Below are 17173 nucleotides of genomic sequence, written 5' to 3'. Positions count from 1 at the left end.
GTGCAACCTCTGGGCAGCCCTCCAACAGATCGAGTCACAGCAGGGTCAAAGAGCCAGTTTTCCACTGGGAGTTCTGAGAGTAACAGAATTTTCTGGCATATGCCTAGTTTTTTTTGTAGTGGTTGGTTTTTTTTGTTTTTTTTTTAAGTAATCAGGATTTGTAGGACCTGATGTTTATATAATCTTGGGGGTCTTCTTTAGGGAAAAAATACAAAAATACCTTACAGGTTTTACAAAAATATAAGTCAGTGTGACCATGTTGCTCTCTCCCACCTCTACCCCTCACCCCTGCCATGTGACCTTAAAAGGGCCCCGTGTAGTAAATAGAGGGCCTTGAACCTGGAGCTGTAGTAGCTTCTTAGAAACTCAGCTTCCTGCAAGTACTGAGTTCAACTCACAGACCTTTATTTTTGTTTTGTTTTTTAAGATTTCATTTACTTATTTTTAGACAGAGGGTAAGGGAAAGAGAAAGAAAGGGAGAGAAACATCAATGTGTGGTTGCCTCTTGTATGCCAGTTGGGGGACTGGGGACCTGGTCTGCAATCCAGGCATATGCCCTGACTGGGAATCAAACTGGAGACTCTTCAGTTAACAGGCTGGCACTTAATCCACTGAGCCACAGCCAGACCTTTATTTTGAGAGTTGCTACAGGCTTAATTTAGCTAAATCAGATTGAGGTAGGCAAAGGCCAAAATTTCCCACCCCTAGATTAGAGACTTTATATTTTAAAACCAGGTGAAAGAATACTCAGACTTTCAGAAATCAGGTATAGAAGGGCTGATATAAAATATTTGCTCACACATGGAATAAATATTTTTAAAGTGACCTTGTATGCACGTATGATGCTTTTACAAATACTTTCTCTTTTAATGTGTGCAGTGGCCTGTGAGGTGGCTGGTATTGTCCCTGGGTCCCTGATGAAGAAATTGAGGTACAGAGAATCTCAGTAATTTGCCCAAGCTGAAGAACTGAGTTTCTTTTTATTTTTTTATTTTTTAAAGGTTTATTTTTAAAATTCTCCCCGAGGATGTTTATTGATTTTTAGAGAGAGAGAGAGAAAGCGGGGGAAGGGTTGGGGGGAGGCAGGGGGTGCAGAGACATCGATGTGAGCGATAAACATCGTTCAGCTGCCTCCCTTATATACCCCAACTGGGGGTTGAACCTGCAAGGTATGTGTCCTGACCAAGAATCAAACTTGCAACCGTTTGGCGTACAGGATGACATTCCAACTCCTGGCCCATGTGGCCAGGGCCAGAACTGCCTTTCTAAACTAGGTTACTCTTGCTCTGAGTCCAGGGAGGTTCTACAGGTGCACCTTGGAGATACTGCAGACTCAGTTCTAGACCACCACAGTAAAGCAAGTTGTCATTTTTTTTTTTTGCTGGTGGAGAGTCTTCCCTTCAGTTTATTAAAAAACACAGCGGCCCTGGCTGGTGTGGCTCAATGGATTGAGTGTCAGCCTGCACACCAAAGGGCTGCTGGTTCGATTCTCAGTCAGGGCACGTGCCCGGGTTGTGGGTCAGGTCCTCAGCAGGGGGTGCAGTAGAGGCAACCACACATTGATGTTTCTCTCCCTCTCATTCTCCTTCCCTTCTCCTCTGTCTAAAAATAAAAATAAATAAAATCTTTAAAGAAAAATACCTATGAAGTTCAATAAAGCAAACTGCAATAAAACGAGGTCTCCTGTACTCCATCAGATAATCTAGCTAGAAGCTGCCACCATGTGGTTTACTAACTTAAAAATAATCTATGATAAAATGCATTGTATATAGGCAACAAGAGTGTCATTTTATACCCAGTAAAGGCATTTTAGTGTCTTAAGGCACCTCAAAGTCAATCTGGACATCTCATGTCCCTGCTCCAGTGAAATAAAGACATGCCAGTCATTAGCCTCTTTTAGCTTTAACATTCTTTCAATCTATAAATGTTTGTAGAATTTTATCTAGAGTAACACAATAACTATGTGAGCATTTGAACATACTCTAGTAATAAACAAAATACCGTGATCCAGGTGTTCCAACATGAGGTAATATCCTCGACACCTTTGTTGCCATTACACCAGACTTGAAAGGGCCCTGCGAGCATGCCACTGATGGGTGACACTTTCCTGGCCTAGGGAGCTGGTGAGAACCCATGAGAGTCTGATTCCTGTGGCGTGACAGTAAAGAGGATTGGTGGCATCAAAGTCAGTCCTTTGTTGTGTCTTAACTTTTCTCTTTTGGCCACAGGTTTCACTAGTCAATGTGTGTATATATTAGTCACCACCTCTAAGCTTAAGAAGGCCTTGCTTCTTAAGAGCACTTGGCTGAAATAGAGCAAAGAATATTTTTTTGGTTGATTTGAGAGAGAGAGTAAAATATCAACTTGTTGTTCCACTTATTTATGCATTTATTGGTTGTTTCTTGTATGTACCCTGACCAGGGATCAAACCCACAACCTTGGTGTAGCAGGACAGTGCTCTCACCAACTGAGCTACCTGGCCAGAGCAAAGAATTACTTGTGGTAGGACTGTGGTGCAGTTTAAGTTTAGGTTGTTTGGTTGGGTTAAGTGACTAAAAACTAATATTTAGAACATTCATAATAACGCTTTCTCACAAGTAACATCCACTAGTTTACCTTTAAAATAACTCCTCTGTTCTTTTATTCTCAGGTCATTTTATCTTATTTATTTGTTTTTAGAGAGAGGGCGGGAGAGAAACATGGATGTGTAATTGGTTGCCTCTCCCACACCCCCAGCTGGGGACCTGGCCTGCAACCCAGGCATGTGCCCTGACTGGGAATTGAACCAGCAACCCTTTGGTTTACAAGACAATGCCCAACCACTGAGCCATACCAGCCAGGACTATTCTCAGGTCATTTTGAACACTTGTTTCAGTTTCCCTGAATCTTATACCCCAATTGCCAAAATGTTCAAGATACTCAACTGGAGTTAACCTTCAGAAATGAACTGCTGTATTCTTACTACACAGTATGAGGTTAGGGACATGGTGTTCCCAAGGATTAAATTAACAAAGAAAGTATGGGAGAGCACCTACATATAAGGTTAAAATGAGGTCTTTGCATGCTTTTAGATAGGAAGATAAGCAAATACAAACATGGGTGTGTGTGTGTCTATACACAGGTGCCAGAGTATAGATGGTTATTGAGAAATCAAAAGAATAATACAACTGCAGTTTTCAAAGCACATAGGTAGTTATTACTGATTCACTTACAGGTACCTGCCAAGTGCTAAGGCATGTAGCAAGAATACCAGAGTGGAAATCAAGTGATGTGGATTCTAATTTAAGCTGTGCTCTATTAACCTTGGGTATACTAGTTATCTCCTTTGGGCCTTAGTTTCTTCTTATCTGTCTAATGAAGGGTTTGGAGTCAGTGATTTCTAAGGTGTCTTCAGTTCCAAGAATTTGTATGTCCAGTGAATAACCATTCAGCATATGACTCAGCTCTGGCTAGAGAGGACTGTCAGAATGTGGAAGGTGTGTTGGCTTGTTAAGTGCCTAGTCAGTTACTTATCACTTAAAGCGTGTCAAGCGGGGCCTATTCGTCTTTGTCTTCCTTTACTCTGCATAGGTCTATAGCACAAGGAATTTCCACCTCGGTGAAAGAAGAGAAAAATAATTGAGTGGCAGATCTTAAAAGCAGAAATAAAAAAGTTCAAATTATCATGTAAAAATATTTGATAAAAATAAACTACAAATAATCCATGCTCAAAAGCAGTCCTATTTTATATTCTAGTCTGTGATTCTTGGGAAAATTGAACTGAAATTTGATAAAAAGAGAAGACAGATCCTGAATGTGGCCTTCTAATATGGCCCAAAGTAAAATACCCATTATCTGTGGTAACATTCCATAATCTAGAAAAGTCACAACCTCCCCATGAGGCTCTTTTAACCCAAAATTCCATAGTGGCTATAATCTTATCACAGTAAACAACCCCTACGAGCAGTGACAGGCATAGCCTCTCTTTGAGAGTCTGTGTTCTCAATCCTTGATATCCAGCTATAAGCATGAACTTCAAGTTGGCCATGAGTTCCGGATGCCCATTGATCATCCAAACCATCTCACAAGATGTGAAGGTGAGGTTTAGGGAGGAGACGTGGGCCACACTGCTGAAGGCTACAAAAGAAATGGGTGGACAAGAAATAGAGGCGGTGGGTTAGACCAGGATTCTAGGACGTTGACTGCAGAAGGAATAAGTGGAGATGCACAGTAGCTAGAAGTAGCAGCAAAGGGACAATGTGGGGTAGTGAGGGCTAGAAGGGTGACAAGGAGCACCTGTGCAGTGTTGAAGGCAGAGGAGATAATGTGCGAAGGGGCTGAGTCACAGGCTTTGAGGTGAGACCATGTGTTAGAGTCCAGCTTCATCAATTGCTAGCTAATCAGCACAGGTTGGATAACTACTTTGATTTGTTTGCTTACTCATAAAATAAAAGACAGTAATATTGTTTACTTCATATAGTGGTTATGAAGATTAAATGGAATAACGTGTAAAGTGCAGAATTCTCAATGCGTGACACTAAGTGTTCAATAAAGGTCAGTTTCTGGTATTGGTGATAATAGTTATTATTGAGAAAAAAAGAATGAGTAAATTAGCAAGAAAGATCATAAAGGAAGTTCCCAAATATGACTGGTGTGTGTAGAATTCAGAGGATTGGGACCAGAGGCAAGGAGGAGGTGTTTAAGAACAAGGGAGGGGCCTCTTCTTTTGCATCTGGAGAAAAGGATAAAAATATGGATTTCAAGCAGAGTTTTCTCATGGACAGTTCCCGCAAGTCCACGGTGGAAGACTAAATAAATGTATGCTCTCAGGGGCTCCGCGGTGTTTAGTATAAAGAAGCTGTGAAAAGGCAAAGTCTTGAAGTCTTGTGTTGTGTCTTTAAAATGCAGGTAGAACTTTGCATTCCCTTTTGTATCGTTTAATATGATTAAGTTCCTTAAATTTTTTCCTGGAAAACATCTAATCAAGTGGATGTGCTGCATTTGATCTTGCAGTTTCCATCACCTGCCCCAGTTTGAGCAGCTCATGCTTGATGCATGTAAATCGACAGTGATGTTTTAAATCAAGTCAGAGCTCTCTGCCATGTTCCCATATAATACTAACTTCTGAAGAAAGAAGAATGAATAATGTTCCATAGCTGAGGAACTGCCCACTTAATGTTTTCATAACTTTGGCAAGAAGAGCACTGTCTCTGGTTGATGGATTCTCCGAGGGTGGGCTGGGTGTTCCCTCAAGCCCCCATCTCATTCTGCTTCTCCCACACCGCCATTCCACCAAGAGGTGGCCCACCTCACCTGTCCACTGAGGACATGTAGGGTCTTACTGTCTCGTCCGTGTTGGCCTTTCCTATTTCTAGACCAGCCTCTGTGCCTTGCCCCCAGTCTCAAGGAGAGCCAGGTTTTCGTCCCCTAAGGGAAATCCTTCCTGCGGCACAAAGACTGTACTGTCCTTTTCCACGCCTGTTTTTCTTGCATAAAATATATGGGTAGAACTTCTGGAGATTTTTCAGTTCACTCAGTGGCCACACTCTCTGGCCAAAAGTTTACTGTCCAGCTTCTTGAACGAATAGTTTTCACATCCAGCCCACAACTCCTCTTTACCACACGCTTCCTTGTGCTGCCCTCCACCTCTGTCTACATGCGCATCATGCTCTGCTGTGGCCAATTACTGATGACTTCGTTTTGAAGTTCAGTGTTGCTGTCCTTCCTCACCCTTCTTCGCATCTGTAACATTCAATGTTTTTAAACTCCTTTCCTGCTGAAATCACCTTCTTGTTTCTCACATATATACTATCCCGATTTACCTTCCTGATTTTTTGGTCTTCTCTCAGTTTCTTTTGCTTACACTTCCTTAACCACAGGCATTTTTCCAAGACTCAGCCTTGGCCTGCCCTTTTGTGGTTGTCCCAGTGCGAGCTTATCTTTTTTCCTGGCTCCAGCTGTCACGAGCAGCCCCACCACCAGTGCCAGCTTCCTCCTCCAGCCTTTGTGTCTCTGCAGTGACTCCAACTTCTTTCTAACCTCTGAGACGTGGAACTTGAGGTCAGTGGTCTTCACATTGGGGTCCGTGTACCCTAGGGGTACACAGTGACTTTCCAGAGATATGTGGGCATGGATGAGGGAATCCGCTTCCAGATTTTCAACTTCTAGATGTAGTTCTTTCTAAAATTGATATGCCTGGAACTGTCTGGTTCTTTCCCAGTTCTCTTATAGTCACCCTTCTCCAGGTGGAAAAGGGAAAAAAGGCATCATGGGTTCTTTCAGGGTGTGAAAACTCCATAGGACACCATAAAAGTAAAGCAAAGAGGAGCAGCCCCTTATGTTATTCAGTCAACAAATTCATGACAACCCTCTGCTTATCTCTCCATCATAAAAGTAGAATTCAGAAGTAAGATGGTTGTCATGAGGGAGAAGTATTAACATATTTATTTCAGTTTAAAAATGAAGTTGGCCCTGGCCAGGGTGGCTCACTTCGTTGGAGCATTGTCCCATCACCAAACAGTTATAGGTTCAATTCCTGGTCAGGGCATGTGCAAGAAGGCAACCAATCATTGTTTCCCTCTCTTCCTTCCTCTCTCTCTAAAAGCAGTGAAAAAACATCCTGAAGCTTTTGGGATTTAAAAAACAAAAATGAAGTTAGACTTTCTCTGACAGAAAATAAGACTGATCAGGCTGGTTGGTTTGCCATTTGGATTACATGGCAGACATTTTCAGTATGTACTTAGAACACGTCTTCAATGGACTTAACAAAAAGCACACATCATTTGCTGTTGTTATAATTACAGATGTTAGGTGGCAGTTTAACCATGTGAGAGGGGATTATATGGTTTTCCAGAATTCTTTTAGGGGTTATTTCAGCAAAAAAAAAAAAAAAGTCTGAAAACCATCACAGTGGCTTAACCATCTTTAATTCAGCCTTTTCCATCATCCCCACATCCAGTCCGTCCTACTGAATTTTTCCCTGTTGGATCAGTTTCCGACTCTGCCTGTTTTCCCAAGCCTTCCCGTTCATTTTTGTTATTGTTTCTCCGCTGGAGGGAAACCGGTCTCAAGGTGACTATTCCACACTCTTTCCTGCCCCTGTTTCTTTGACTGTATAATCCCCTCCCATGGAATGAAATGCCCTTTCCTCTGTCTGTCTTAAATGCTGCGATCATTACCGATTTCTGTCCTCTCCAGCCACTCCAGTCTTGGCTATTCCGTGCAGTTAGCACTTATAGAACATCATTGTTTGATATTCTTCTAAAAAGCTCCTTAAGAGTTAAAAAGTATCCCTTACAATTTCTAACATGTCCCCCTTTTTGCCTAATGCAGTGCTGACCACATAATGGATGCTTAATAAATATTTTATTGACTGTCTAGAATACTCATTTATTAATTCTTTCATCCATTCAACAAATAGTTTTGAGACCTTTTTTGTACCAGAAACTGTACTAGGCACTGGGGTCCAGTTAGAGGGAAAAGAGACAAAAGCCTCTGTTTTCAAAGACTGATAAATAAGTAAAATATATAGTATGTGAAAGAGTAGTAAGTGCTGAAAGTATAGCAGGCAAAAACCAGGAAGTGCGATTGGTGGAGAACATGTGCAATCTTAGGATGGCCAGGGACGGCCTCGCTGATAGGGTGAGTTTTTAGTGAAGATCTAAAGTGAGAGAGGCTGTACGGAGGGACAGGAGCATGTCTGTGGAAAGAGCATTCCAGGCATGGAACCTGTTATGTGAAAGCTACACGGCTGGATCTGTCCTTCCTGTTTCAGGAAGGACAGCTTTGTGACAGGGGTGGAGCCAGAGATCAAGAGATGAGTCAGAGAATGGTGGGTGGAGAAGGGGTGAACAGGTCTATAGGTTCTGGTCGGACTAGCTTTTGTTGAGTGAGACTGAAGGCCACCTGAGGGTTCTGAGCAGAGGAATGAATAGATCAGACTTATGCTATAATAGATTCCCCCTGGATACAGTGTTAAGGATAGACTGAAAGGAGGCAGGAGCAGAGGCAGGGAGATCAGTCAGAGGCGACTCTGGTCATTCAGGCCAGCAGTGGTACTGACTTGGGCATGTGGGAAGAAGTGGTCAGATTCTGAGTTTATTGCAAAGGTAGAGCAAATAGGATTTGCTTACTGATTGGGTTGAGGGTAGAGGGAAGGGAAGTCAAAAATGACAGCACGGTTGCAGGGTTTCAGCCCGGAGTGAACAGAAGGGTAAGTTGCTGTTTGCTAAAATGGGGAAAGCTAAGGCAGGGGCAGGTTTAGTGAGGGACATATGTCAGCAGTTCGGTTTGGGACACATTAACATTGAGATACCCATTAGGCATGTATCTGCCCAAGGAGTCAAGTAGGCTGTACAATTCAGGGAAAGGTTTAGGCTAGAGATGAAAATTTGTGAGACATCGGCAAACAGATGGTATATATTTAAAGCCATGTGACTGGATGAGATCATTGGGTACTTCACTGGTAAATCATAGGTGGAGCAATCTCACATTTACCGAGCATCTAATATGTACTAGGCTTAATATACAAATCCTAAGGTATGATTTCCTCCTGTTTTACTGATCAAACTGAGGCCCAAACAGTTTAACTAATCAACCAACCTGAGGCAGCAGCTAGTAAGTAGCAGAACCAGATATTCAAACTGAGATCTGTCTTATTATCAAAGTCATGTTCTTTGAACCTTCCAATGTCTTAATTTAATATAGTACACTGCATTTTAGGAAAAGTGCTCTTGTCAAGTCATAATCAGCACCCGTGTTTTTAAAAATATGATATGAATCCTCTTCTGAAAAGCAGATGAAAGGGAAATAACCCTTAGTCATTGACTGTCACACAGAACAAAGATTAGCTTCAGAAGCTTCAATATCCACTTGCCCCAGAATTTCTCAGAGGCCTGCTTTATCTCCCTCTAAAAATTTTAGATAAATGCGTGTTTGTATAATTTTGTGAAACAGAATATTTTGGATGCTGTGCTTATGTGCATGATCTCCTTTGGTCCTTACAACAGTTCACTGAGGCACTAGTAATATCCCCATTTCACAGATGAGGAAATTGACACCCCATACCAAACAGCTATTATATGTCGATCACTATTAGTCAGTCTGTCCCAAAAGGTATGCAGGATATCATGCTGTGGGAGACCCAAAGACATAGGAGGCCTACAGGAAAGGAGACTGTAAACATGAAAATTTAATACAAAACAAAAAATTACAGAATGACATATTCTAGTATGTACTAATTTGCCAAGTGAGAGTCTTTAGTCCTAAATGCCATTCATTTAAGGCATAATAAACAGGATTATGAGTTCACTGTGGTCAGAGGAGGCCTTAGGGAAGGAGACACTTGAATTGGATTGTGAAGAATGGATAGCATTTCACTTGGTAGAGGTGTGGAGAAGGTATTCCACACAAAGTACGAGCTAAGTCTGTGAACAAAAGATACAAGACGTTTTGGGGCAAAAACAAGATCAGTTTTAGCTGAAGCAGAGAAATGGAAACCTTAGTAGTTAAAAGATAGACCTTGAATCTTAGGTTCAGGAATTGGTACTCTGTTGAGTAGTCAGTGGGGAGTCATGGATGGTTTCTGAGCAGTTGTTAAAAAAGACTGCTCTGGTGTAGGATTACTGGGAGTGTGAGGCTGCTGACAGATCAAGTAGGAGGGAACTGCAAGAGTTTCCAGGTGGATGCCTGAGGGCCTTAAATGCAAATGTAACACAAGAAAAATTGGGGGGGTGGAGATGAGAGCACTGCCAAGGAAGAATAAACGGGATTTGATAACTAGATACAGAAAACCAAGGAAACATAAGAAGCAAGACCACTTCAAGCTTTTGAATGTGGTTGAATTACCTGGAGAATGCTAACACTTTTTCATGAACAAAAGCCAAGAGAAGGCTGATTTAGGAGGAAAGTCATGTTTTATAGAGTATAAGATTGTAGGAGACAGCAAACTAAAAATGCCCAGCCAGGAAGTAAGAAATGTGGAACTGAAACTGGGGAAGTTAGGATTAAGGATGTGGATTTGTTTTGGGCATAAAGATTATATTAAGTTACATGACAGTAGATATCGTTTCCAAAGCAGCAACATAGTAAGAATAATTAAGGCCTGGAATGAATCCTGGAGGTCAGCCATATTTAGAGCCAGGAAAAAGCCTTTGTTGAAAGAGACAAAGACAGGTATAGATTGGTGCAATCTATTCAGCTTGTAGTTGGCCACCATTTGCCAGTGAAAGTAAACACAGAAAGTAAGAGTAAACATTTAGGAACTTCCATAGCAATTTGACAGTGTCATATCATTCAAGCCCATGACTTTGTATTTTACAAAAGTATTGGTCCACCCTGACTAAATAGCTCAGTTGGTTGGAGCATTGTCCTGATGCGCCAGGATTGCAGGTTCGATCCCCAATTAGGACACATGTGGAAATCAACCAATAACTGCATAAGTGAATAGAACAACAAAATGGATGTTTCTGTCTCTGCCCCTCTCTTCCTTCCTCTCTCTCTAAAATCAATAAACATTAAAAATAAGTAAGATTAAAAAGTATTGGTCCACAACAGATGGAAAAATTTTAAAACCGTCACTACCACTGACTGAGAAGTGCTCGGTTAGAGGATAAAACAGTAATCAGGGAGAGGGGTGTGAGGGCAGCCCCTTGCAGAGACGTCCCCTGCTAGAGGAGCTTTTTAAGAACCCACCTGTGTCATTGTATCAGCTGGTGTGTGAGAGGTTTCATTCAGCTTCAGTGAATTTTTTTTGAAGACTCTAACAACATGTTTGCCCATTTTATGGTGGGTGATTTAGAAGTGCGCCTGCTGAGTGTTCTACAGTTTTTGACCAAAAACAGCATGACCCCCCCACCCATGCCCCACCTGATATCACTCTGAGTGACTCTTTTTTGTTTATCCTGATGAAAAATCCTCAAAGGGAAATGTTTTTTGCCAATGTGGAAGAGGTAAAACAAGAAACAGGAGAAGCACTAAAAGGCATCAAAATCGACAAGGTCAGAAACTGTTTTGAAGAGTCAAAAAAAGTCTCAATAGGTGTATTGCATCAAATAGAGAATACTTTGAAGGGGACTGCAGTTTAAACATGTAAAAATAAATACACAGTTTTTATAAATGAATTCTGGTTTTGGGGGATCCCCCCTCATATACAAGAGAACTCAAGATTTATGTTCACACAAAAACTTGTAAGCAAACATTCATAGCATCCTTATTCATAGTGCCCAAAAAGCACAAACCACCCAAGTGTCCATCAGCTGATGATGTGGTATGTCCACTTTGGAATATTATCTAGCCATTAAAAAGAATGAAGACCTGGACTTCTGGTCAAGATGGAGGTGTGGGTAGATACACTTAACCTCCTCATGCAACCACAAAAAGAATTATAACTAAATCTCAAAACAACTCAGGAAAATCGAAGTCTTGACAACCAAGGATTTAGAGAACGGGAGGAGGGGCAGAGACTTGGGGATGGGCAGAAAGGCAAGGTGTGGCACAGAGAGGTGGCAGCAGTGGTGGAACAGGCGTGGGTGGTCCCACAGTCACGTGGTGGATAAAGATTGGGAGGGGTACCTTAGGAGTGAGCAATCCCCAGGCCAGACCGCACAGCCCAGGGTTCTAGCACCAGAAAGATGAATCCCCATAACTTCTGGCTATAAGAACCAGTGGGAGTTGGGGTGGCAGAAGCTGCCGGATTTTCAGAAAACTCTGTTTAAAAGACCTGCACAGTCTTAAAATGTAAGCAGACCCACCCACTCTGGGATTTACCACCAGGGCAGCAGCTGGAAGGGAGCCGGTCGAATACAGGGAGTGGGCAGAATGACTGGAAGCGGGCAAACCTCCAGAAGCCAGGCAGCGGCACAGTCCCCTCTCCAAGCCCTCTCCCCACACAGAGCCACAAAGTGGGGAAGTGGGTCGCCCCACTCTGACGACTACCTAAGGCTCTGCCCCCCACAATTACAGTTCCCGTAAGACTACCGGCTGATTTCTCAAAAGAAAGTTGGCAGGTAAGCAGGGACTGGCAAGAAGTATTCAAAGTGAGAAAAGCAAGGACCTACAGCAAGATTACATGAAATATTAAAGGGACTTAAGGAAAAGAAGATGGTAAAAACTATGAACATTAAAAAGGCAACAAATTCGTAACTATCAACAACTGAATCTTAAAAAAAAAACTAAGCAAACAACCAGAACAGGAACAGAATCATAGGTATGGAAATCATTTGGAGGGTTATCAGCTGGGAGAGGAAAAGGGAAGCGTGAGGGAAAAGGTACAGGGAATAAGAAGCATAAATGGTAGGTACAAAATAGGGGGGTGTTAAGAATAGTATAGGAAATAGAGAAACCAAAGAACTTATGTGCCTGACCTATGAACATGAACTAAGGGTGGGGATTGCTGAAGGGAAGGGAGGTACCGGGTGGAGGGGAGCAATGGGGGGAATATTGGGACAACTATAATAACAATAAAATATGCTTTAAAAAAGAATGAATAACTGGTGTATGCTATAACATACATGAAACTTGGAAACATGCTAACTGAAAGACCCAGACACAAAAGGCCCACATGCCCAGCATACGCAAATCCAGAGAGACAGAAAAGAGACTGATAGTTGCCAGGGTAGGAGAGAATGAGGGGGACTGCTAACAGGTAAGGAGTTGCTTTGGGGGAGATGAAAACACTCTGGAATGAGATAGTGGGGGAGGTTGCACAACCTTGTGAATATACTAGAAACTGCTAAATTCTACAGTTTGAAAGGGTGAATAGTATGTGAATTATCTCAGTAGAAAAATAAAAGGAACAGGAACATTATCATAACCAATGAAAGAGAAGCTTTCAAAAAAATGAAAATAAAGCAGGGCAGTTGAAACTAGGGAGGAAGAAAAGACTGTTGGACTTGAGCATTAGAAGAAGGCAGATTAAGGCAAAACATCAGTCTCTGTCAGCAGTTCTCAAAGTGGACTCTCAACTCCTAGGAGAGTCCCTTTTAACCCTTAAGGGGATCCATGGGACAAAAACTATTTTCATAGCAACACTAAGATGTTACCTGCCTTTTTCACTGTGGTGACATTTGCACTGATGGTGAAAAACCAATGGTGTGTAAAGGCGCTGGTGCCTTAGCACAAATGAAGGAAGGGTACCAGAGTGCACTAGCAGTCAACTGCCATGCACTCACGGTGAGAACACAAGCCAGTTTCACTGAAGAATGTCCTTATTGAATCAGTAATATTACGAATTTTATTAAAAATCAACCCCTGAGTACATACATCTTTTTACTATTCCAAAGAAATGAGAACCATACCGAAAGCATCTCTGCATACTGATGTACATGCTGAAGGCTGTCTGGGGGCCGGGCTCCCGTGCAGCTGCTTGGGTTGCATGGTAAACAGATTTTTTCATGGAACACCGTTTTTACTTGAAAAAATGACTGACAAACTTAGACACGAATTGTTTAGACTATCTGCGCATTCAGAAGTAGTTTCTTGAAAATGTACAGCATGAGCCTGGCACTTCAAGGAAAATAGCTGACAGTATTTGTGGTCAATGATAAAACTCAAACTTTTAAATTTTGTAAAACTTATATCCACTACCATCAGCTTGACAACTTCCCAATGTATAAAACTTTGCTGCTGGAAATCAGTGGTGATAGTAAAAGATATGACCGTTTTTTGTTTGTTTGTTTGTTTGTTTGTTTTGATACTGTATTATTGTAATGTATTATCAGTATTTGGAACACAACCAGTAAAAAAACACAACCAGTATTTTCCAGATGACCAGTGCATGATGTTACAAAAATCATGCCTGGGTAAAAGATCAATCAAAGCCCATGAGAGACCACTGATTTTCATGTAACAGAGGATGGGAAGTTCATTGATATGGTTGCTGCAGATTCTACCTTGCAACTCACCTTTAAGAAACTACTTAACCTGCCCTGGCTGGTGTAGCTCAGTGGATTGAGCGTGGGCTGTGAACCAAAGGGTCGTTAGTTCAATTCCCACTTAGGGCACATGCCTGGGTTGCAGGCCAGGTCCCCAGTGAGGGCCATGTGAGAGGCAACCACACGTTGATGTTTCTTTCCCTCTCTTTCTCCCCTCTCTAAAAATAAATAAAATCCTTAAAAAAAAAAAAAAAAAATATTTTATATATATATATATATATATATATATATATATATATGACTTAAAAAAAAAAAGAAACTACTTACCTGTTGAGGTTTGGTATAGTATCAAAGAAGAATACCCAAACTTATCTGAAAAGGCTATTGATTCACTTTCCAGCCATGTATCTGTGTAAAGCCAGATTTTCTTCATATATTTTAACTAAAACAATATATCACAACAGATTAAATGCAGCAGCAAGTTTGATAATCCAGCTATCTTCTAAATATTGAGCTAGAGAAAGGCCATACATTTGTACACTTGTAAAACAATGCCACTCTTCACATAAAATGATCTCGTTTGTTTGTTTTGGGAAATATAGTTGTTTTCATTAAAAGTATGCTATTTGTATTTAATGAATTAGTAATTAAATATTTTTAAACTTTCTTATTTTTGAATACAGTAGACACTGATAGACAGTAGCCACACTAACAGTTGTTAGCGGTCCTCAGTAATCCTCCAGGGCGTAAGGTGATCCTGAGACCACAGAGTTTGGAAACCGCTATGTATGCAGTGGTGGGTGTCTCATCAGCTCTTCTGATGGTGTTTGAGGTGGTTTTCTTTTCTGTAAAACTGGTACCAGTATCCCACTAAGCCCACATATAGCAGTTCTAATTCCATATTCTTTTTCACACTTGCCAAAACATGCGCTATTTTCCTTCTTTTTTTTTTAATATATTGATTTTAGAGAAGCATCAGTGTGTTGTTCCACTTATTTATGCATTCACTGGTTGAAACTGGTTGTGTGCCCAGCCCAGCCAGGATCAAGCCTGCAACCTCAGCTTCTCCAGACACTGCTCTAACCAACCAAGCTGCCAGGCCAGGCCAAAGCCTGCTCTGTTTTCTCTTCACCAGTCTCAGAAATCACTGACTAATCAAATGAGGTCAAATCCTATTCCTATAGAACCCAGAAATAGCTCTACAGGATGAAAAGGTAAATGAATTTACCAGACTTGAATGAAAACAGCTCATTTCTGTTTCTTCAAATGAAACCTTAGACCCTCCAAGGTAAATAAGTAATTTCACATGGTTATACCGAGAATAAGGAGTTCCACTAGCAACTAGATTGTGGTAGATCCTAGTCCCTGACTCCAGCAGCACTCAGACCTGAGTAGATGTCCAGTTTCCAACTAAAGAACACATTCTGTGGGATACACTCTGTGATCTCAAAGACCTGAACCCGGAACAGAGCCAGACTCCTTGCATCGCAGCAGTCTGCTTTACGATCACGGCATTTGAAATGCCCCCATTCCAGTGTGGGATCCTCGGGTTTAGGGGATAGGTTGGGTCATCATCCTGCATGTGGTAATTAAGTTTCTGAAGACCCTCCTTTAAACAAACAAAAGGGAGAAAATAGTTATAGTGTTGCCAAACAGGTTCTTAAAAACCTCCTGACCAGGTTTATAAAATAAACCTCTGCCTGTTAGGTGCTATTAAAGGAAGGATAGCAACATTCAGTCGTCCATCTGAGAATTTTGTCCTCAGGACCTAGCAAGTGCTGCCACCTTACACTGGGATTTTAGTAAGATGGTGCTTCTTACCCTAGCTGCACATCCGATCATGCACACCTGCTGAATCTTACTCTGACTGGTGGGGAGGAGGGGGAGGAGGTACTTCCATGGTTTTTCAAGGTTTTCAGGGGACTATATCCAGTATATGAAGGATTGGCTCCCACAAAAAAGCATGAAGACTCAGAAACACCTTGGGGGACAACACTCTCCAAAAAAAACAGCACGTCCCTAAAGGGGTGACTGGGCAGCCAGGCTTCAAAGCCTGCTGAGCTGAGCAGCAGCCAAGAGCAAGGTTTGGTGTTTACACACTCAGATTCTGCTCTGGTTGTCACAGCAACTCACCCCAGCACAGTTCAGTCTCCCCCTTTGCTGTTCTCTGTTATGATCTTAGCGTTCTTGGTAACCTGAATGGCCTGCTGCATTCTTTATGTCTTTTTCTGCCAGTTGCTCCATCTTATCATGTGTTCATAGTGTGCAGTAATACTTCACCTGTCTGTGTGCAGCTCAACAACCTCCACTCCCCCAAAATACACCTGAACAGGAAATTCCACACAGGGCCTTGAATGCCCAGAACAGAGGTTACCAGCCTAAGCAAGCACCCAAGTCTAAGGAAAGGAAAGCACCCAAGACCCTAGCTCGTGTCTTATATCTTTAAAAAAAAAAAAAAAAAACTTTAAAACAAAGTTATGGTTCCTAAGGCCTGCAATAAATTAGAAGTAGGGAAAACAACTTTTCTTGGCAGGCATAGTGAAAGCTCAAGAAGTAACTACTGATCCCTGAATAGGAAGGAAAGGGGCAGGGAAGCCCTAAGAAATGGATACAAGAACTCAGAAAGCAAGACGGTGTAGGCCCTACTAGAATCGAACAGTTTACACACCTCAGCAGGTGATAAAGCCATCAGGACTTTTAGAATAATTATGACAAATTACACTCAGTTTACAGGGGCAGAGTAAGGCGTGCTACATTATTTAATTTCAGGTATTCCAGGTGTTTCAGGGTTTGGGTGATTCCCATTGGTTAAGGGTTTTAGTACTTGAAAAGGTTAATAACTCTTAGCCACCCAGGATTTGTTTATGAGTACTCTGGATAATTAAGATATACCCTGTTTATTACTTCTATTCATTTATACCCCAATTCCTAAAACATTAAAAATAAGCAAAAGATTTAAGGCAGTCAGATCTTATTCTATATATTTTCTAGTACTTGGCTCTGGTTCTTAGCAATACCTGTTAACAATGTGGTGTTCTGGCCCTGCCACATCGGATATGTGCTATGCATGAGACTTGATCCTATTTCTCTGCTCATTCATCTGACTGAAAGGGTTATAGCTATCTCCCTCTCCCTTGAGCTAGTAATCCTATATCACTTTACCTCGGCTAGCTGGAAAATAAACCTATAAACTTTACCTGGCTAGCTAGAAAATAAACCTATAAACTTTACCTCGGCTAGCTAGAAAATAAACCATCACATGCCACCTTGTCCCCCATTATATGATCTACAAACAGAACACCTGGCATATATTAGGCACTTAA

At 41.6% G+C, this 17173-nt stretch overlaps 1 protein-coding gene across 1 annotated transcript in view; it reads left to right on the top strand.

Annotated features, from left to right (window-relative positions):
• LPCAT3 (lysophosphatidylcholine acyltransferase 3) overlaps nucleotides 1–17173 on the top strand; it is a 35684-nt gene that overhangs the window by 11456 nt on the left and 7055 nt on the right. The gene's annotated exons all lie outside the window — the stretch shown is intronic.

This window comes from Artibeus jamaicensis, unplaced genomic scaffold (genome assembly GCF_021234435.1).
Source record: "Artibeus jamaicensis isolate MK-2021 breed Jamaican fruit bat unplaced genomic scaffold, CSHL_Jam_final contig_233, whole genome shotgun sequence".
In the NCBI taxonomy this organism is placed as follows: Eukaryota; Metazoa; Chordata; class Mammalia; order Chiroptera; family Phyllostomidae; genus Artibeus; species Artibeus jamaicensis.
Note: the sequence above shows the minus strand (reverse complement) of the source record. Positions and strands in the feature narration are given on the sequence as shown.